This window comes from Lepidochelys olivacea (genome assembly GCF_965140295.1).
Source record: "Lepidochelys olivacea isolate rLepOli2 genome assembly, chromosome: 8".
In the NCBI taxonomy this organism is placed as follows: Eukaryota; Metazoa; Chordata; order Testudines; family Cheloniidae; genus Lepidochelys; species Lepidochelys olivacea.
In genome coordinates, this window is record NC_140418.1 from 37,046,729 (window position 1) to 37,052,728 (window position 6,000).

Sequence of the window (6,000 nt, forward strand, 5' to 3'; positions counted from 1 at the left end):
GACAGAGAGGCCCTTTCCTGCCCTACCTCACAACTTCCTCCACATACCCTACAGGGCTGGGGCTGGTCCTGCTGCCACATGGAACACTTCACATCCTCACCACACACAAGAGGATCTGTCCTCTGGGTTCTCCCTTAGACACCTAGAGCCTGCTTATCCCACCCAGCACTGCACAACCAGGGCGTGCCACAGCTGAGCTGGGGTGTGCCTTCTGCCAGCTTCACCTGGGGCATTTGGCAGCACAAGAGGTGAGTGCCCCTAGGCAGTGCAGTGAGCCAAGTGTAGCCAGATCACTTGCTAGCATGGCAGGTGACTGTACCCCGAGTGTTGTGTTCCATTTGGTGGCTGCAACGGCATCCCAGTGGGTGTGGTTCATGCTGTGTATGTGGTATGTTCAGCAGCAGGAAGCACGCAGCCCTGCTGACATGCTCGGTGCATGTTGCAACACACTGGATGCATTGCATGGTGGATGCGGACACACCTAGTTCATTTGGCAGCATCCTGGCATTTGCACTCCTTTGTGCAACTGCAACATGGCAAGGCTGTTCTTCCAGACAGGCCCAGACTATGCAGCACATGGCAGCGGAGCTCCCTCAGGTGCGCCTCCAGCATTAGGCACCCGGGCAGGTGCACTAGTGCAGGTGAACTGGGTCGATCAGAAGCAAACAAGGAATTCATAGCTACAGTACCAAAGGTTAAGTGTCTTTGAACACTCCCCTGATCACAGCAGCTGTCGCAGGGTCACACAGGCAGGGCAAGGCAGGGCATGTTCCAGAGCTCTGGAAGGAGGCCCACGCTGCACTGGGATTTCTAAAAGTGTCAGAGGAGGGGCAGCTTGTTCTGGAAGGCCAGGCCAAAGGAGCAGAGCACACAGAGCTTTCCTAAAGTCAGCGGCATGGGAGGGCAGAGTTGGTGAAGCTTTTTGAAGGGCTTGCCAACGTTTTCAAAGGACTCTCCCATGTAACAGCTGCTGGTCTTCAGTGAAGGAAGGAGGGCTGTGTGACTCCCAGGTAGAGCCTGGCCAGGCTTCCCTCACCCGGCTGCAGGGGGGTCCTGGGGAGTGTCCTAAGTGAGGCAGGAGGTGAGATCAGCAATTTGTGGGAACTCTGCAGGGGATGGGGATGAGGGTTCTTGTCTCCAAGTCTCTGTCCATTGTGCTGGGGGTTCTGTTTTGTAAGTGAAACAGAGCAGCAGAACTAGACAGCTGACAGTTCTTGGTTCATCTAACAAATACCAAGGATTGTAATGCAAACAGCAGAGCAACACAATCTGCTCTACTGCCAGCTGGGGCTTTGCATGGTGACTGGATCAAGGGCATCAATGTCCCTTGCAAATGAACAATAGTCTCATGGGATTTTCTTCCCCATACATAACTTCTGTGTTGGCAGGGAGTGTTTCCTAATGGTCTCATGCACGTGGAAAGCAGACGACTTGCATTTCTGGGAAGAAGTTGGTCTCCAGAGCAACATTGACATCCCAGGAACTGAGCATGGCTGGTGCATGGATGGTTTAAAGGGAAGATGCAATGCAGGGAACAAGTGTTTTTAAGCCTAAAATTCTGACAAAATGGACAAGGTAATCTCTCTCCCTCGCACATAACCAGCTGTGCTGGGTAGGATGACATTACCAAATACCTTTGCTGCATAGTCCCTGACTGAATACCATGAGTTGTTTGCAGTGTTGTTATAGCCATGTTGGTCCCAGGATATTAGAGACAAGGTGGGTAAGGTAATAGCTTTTATTGGACCAACTTCCTTTGGTAAAAGAGACAACAGAAGACCTGAAGAAGAGCTCTGTGTAAGCTCACAAGCTTGTCTCTTTCCCCATCCACCTTGTCTTTCTGGACACTGTCAGCTAACTCCTGTCTACCACTGAGTAGCTTAACGAAATCAACAATGTATGTAACTATTGTTCTATTTATTAAAGTGCTGCAATTCCTCTATTAACTGGATCCCCTGCTTGTGAGCTCTCTAGAATCATGCAATTAAAATGAAACCAGAGACTTTCTGAAACTGATTCATTTCCTTACTTGTTGGATTCCACATAGTTGGGAGTGCAGGGTGTGGGAGGGGGATGCAGTGTGCAGGAAGAAGCTCAGGGCAAGGGGTTGGGGTGCAGGAGGGGTGTGGGGTGTACGATGGGGCTCAGGACAGGGGGTTAGGGTGCAGGAGGGGGTGCGGAGTGCGGGAGTGGGTTCAGGGCAGGGGCTTGGGGTGCAGGAGGGGGCTCAGGGCAGGGAGTTGGGTGCAGGAGTGGTGTGGGAGGGGACTTAGGGCAGGGGTTTGGGGTGCAGGAGGGGTGCAGAGTGCAGGAGGGGGCTCAGAGCAGGGGGTTGGGGTGCAGGTGGGGTTTGGGGTGCGGGCTCCGGCCCAGCGCTGTTTGCCTGGAGCGGCTCAGGGGTGGCAGCAACGCACAGCGGGGTTAAGGCAGGCTCCCGCCTGCCCTGGCCCCACATCACGCCTCTCCCCACGCCGTTCCCCATTCCCGGCCAATGGGAGCTGTGCAGGGCGGTACCTGCAGGCGAGGGCAACACGCGGAGCCCTCTGCCTCCTGCTCCCCCTCCCCCAGGGGCCGCAGGGGCATGGTGCCGGCTGCTTCTGGGAGTGGCACAGGGCCTGCGGCGCCATGAGGGTGGCAGTCCCGTGTGCCGGATCCAAAGCGCTGACGCACCGGATCCAGCCCATGGGCCGTAGTTTGCCCACCCCGTACTAGGCAATGGGCTAGTGAGTTTTGCTGATTAATAACACCAGTGCTCTTTGAAAGCTGCCATCACTCCGGACTTGTCTGGGGAGACTGTAAATATCTGTGTTCAAATTAGAGTCTGCATTTTGATTTCCCTTTGCCGGAGCTCCAGGTTTCCTAATTATTTGTAAGGACAGTTGGCCACTAGGTTTTAATTCGTTTTAACCTCCTAGGGAATGAGACTTCTTCACTTTAGTCTACACCTGAGATAGGTTTCAGTACCCGGAGAGCTATATTGCGCCATTGAAAGTAACATAAGACAGTGTTGCATTGTGGGTAAATCATGTCCGATTTCCTGGGATGATGCTTTTGCTTTGTATTTTATGAATTTCAAACAGATACCAGAAAAAAAACTGTAGCTTTTCAGATCAGATTATAGCACTGTCAGGATCTTTAGAGTAGGACAGGGGTGGCCAACCTGAGCGTGAGAAGGAGCCAGAATTTACCAGTGTACATTGCCAAAGAGCCACAGTAATACGTCAGCAGCCCCCCATCAGCTCTCGCCCCACAGTGCCTCCCACCTGCTGGCAGCCCCGCCAGTCAGCACCCTCTGCCTGCTGCAGTCAGCTGTTTCGCATGCACAGGAGGCTCTGTGGGGGAGGAGCGAGGGCATGGAGGCTCAGGGGAAGGGGCAGAGGCCTTGGGAGAAGGCGTGGAGTGGGGGCAGGGCCTGGGGCAGAGCAGGGGGTTGAGCAGTGAGCACTCCCCAGCACACTGGAAAATTGGCACCTGTAGCTCCAACCCTGAAGTCAGCGCCTATGCAAGGAGCCGCATATTAACCTCTGAAGAGCCGCATGCAGCTCCAGAGTCACACATTGGTCACCCCTGGAGTAGGAGCTGACATAGGAGCTGATGGATAGCAGCCGTTGTTTTCCCCATGTATTACTACTAGAATGCAGCTCAAAGGCTGTAAATGTTTTACAGCAAAAGAAAATCCCTCTATTTCCCAGGTTAATTTGTTTCCTCTGGCTTGTCCTCCTCATAGTCTAGACATGGTGGTCAGCTCTGTATGGAACTGCCCTCGCCTGGCTCCAACCATCCATCAGCTTTTCCATTAGCAGAAGACCCCAGACTGTCCAAACAATGGCATATGGTCAAGGGGCTCCCTTTTCTTCCAAAATGTTGGCAGCTTACAGAGCCACACTAAAGCAAGCCCAGGAGCTAGGGACACCCTCTCAGAGGCACCCTCCTGCCACACGTGTGTGCCATAGCCATGCCCGTGCACAGTGGCCCCACCCCTATGGATGGTCATGACAGAGGCCATCCACACTAGAGCTGTCAAAATAGGTCCCCCCTATTTCGGCAGGATGTGACTCCCCACACGCCATCTTCAGGCAGGCTTGGATCCATCCTGGAGGAGGAAGGACTCGGCTTCCACCTACCCACCCAAGCCGAGGATTCTGGGAGAAGGGTGTCCCTGCTGACACCATCCAGCAGTGAGGGCCCACATCACAGAGTGTCCTCTGCTGAGCTGGTGTTGGCAGGGCCTCCAGAGCAGGTTTCAGAGCTTAGTATTCCACAGGAGGAGAAATGGGGTAAGTCACACCTCCCAGAGCTGGTATTTCAGCCATATTGTAACTGAGGCAGACATTGCTGCTTCCACAACACTCTAGTCACATTTTCAAGCTTTTCTTCATACCCAGATGGGCTATGTTTATGTTTTAAAGAAAGCTGTTATCCTGCAGTCCTCCTGTGACCTGGAATGGGGTGCTTTGCCCCAAGGGCTGGAGAGCCTTGGCTTAGGCAGCCCTGATTCCAGGATGAGCCCCACCTGAGAGGAATATGGGACTTTCAGTACAAAAGGAGCAGGAAAGTGCAGCAAAGGGGAGAAAGTGCAGCCAAGCCTACAGATACTGTAGGGCCCTGAGTTGGCAGGGAGAAGGGCAAACTCCAGGGAGGAGGTGCCAGGAAGCAGACACACTGACCCTCAGAGAGTGGGGGCTGTGCCCACCTGAAATTTGGGTAATGGCTGGGAGAGTTTGTATTCTATTTTCCAAGCCTGTGTGCTCTTTTGGGCTATTGGAAGAGAGACACCGAATAGGGCTTGGGGCCTAGGGAGCTAATACACACCTGAGGACTCAATAAGTGGGCCCCCTTGTGGGGATTATTTGAGCTACCTTTGACCTGTGAATTTGAAGGGCCCTGAAGGGGCAAAACAGTCTGGCTGTGAGGAGGGTGCTTGGGAGCTGGGTGCTCCTGTTCTGTGACTCTAGGGATTGGGACTCTTGGTGCAACCCTATAGAGACTATGCCTTAATCTGGTCCTCCCAGCCTGAATCCTGATCTCAGGGGGTGTAAGTGATTTTCTATGGCGCAGTCTTTATATCCAGGGCCCCCAGAGCATGACCAAGTGATGTCACCTTTGCTACAACCATGATGGGATTTTAAATTCATGCCCAACATGTTTCTTAGAGACATATTTATCTTTTTTCTCTCTGTAAATTGTCAGACACATAGATGAACATAATTTGTTGGGAAATAGTCAACATGGGTTTTCTAAAGGGAAATCATGCCTCACCAATCTACTAGAATTCTTTTAGGGGGTCAGCAAGCATGCAGACAAAGGAGATCCAGTGGATATAGTGTATTCAGATTTTCAGAAAGCCTTTGACAAGGTCCCTCATCAAAGGCTCTTAAGCAAAATAAGTAGCCATGGGGTAAGAGGGAAAGTTCTCTCATGGATTGGTAACTGGTTAAAAGATAGGAAACAAAGGGTAGGAATAAATGGTCAGTTTTCAGAATGGACAGAGGTAAATAGTGGTGTCCCCCAGGGATCTGTACTGGGCCCACTCCTATTTAACACATTCATAAACGATCTGGAAAAAGGAGTAAACAGTGAGGTGGCAAAATTTGCAGATGATACAAAACTACTCAAGATAGTTAAGTCCCAGGCAGACTGTGAAGAGCTACAAAAGGATCTCACAAAACTGGGTGACTGGGCAACAAAATGGCAGATGAAATTTAATGTTGATAAATGCAAAGTAATGCATATTGGAAAGCATAATCCGAACTATAAATATACAATGACGGGGTCTAAATTAGCTGTTACCACTCAAGAAAGAGATCTTGGAGTCATTGTGGATAGTTCTCTGAAATCATCCACGCAATGTGCATCGGCAGTCAAAAAAGCAAACAGAATGTTGGGAATCATCAAGAAAAGGATAGATAATAGGGCAGAAAATATTATAGCCTCTATATAAATCCATGGTACGCCCACACCTTGAATACTGTGTGCAGATGTGGTTGCCCCAACTCAAAA

The 6,000-nt window shown here is 51.4% G+C and overlaps 1 protein-coding gene across 1 annotated transcript in view; it reads left to right on the top strand.

Annotated features, from left to right (window-relative positions):
• The window catches only part of SLC4A9 (solute carrier family 4 member 9), a 53,112-nt gene extending 51,136 nt beyond the window's left edge, over window positions 1-1,976 (top strand). The window contains exon 22 of the mRNA XM_084637440.1: window positions 1,389-1,976. The gene's annotated coding sequence lies outside the window, so the exon portion shown is untranslated. The remainder of the gene's footprint in view (window positions 1-1,388) is intronic.
• The last annotated feature ends 4,024 nt before the right edge of the window (window positions 1,977-6,000 follow it).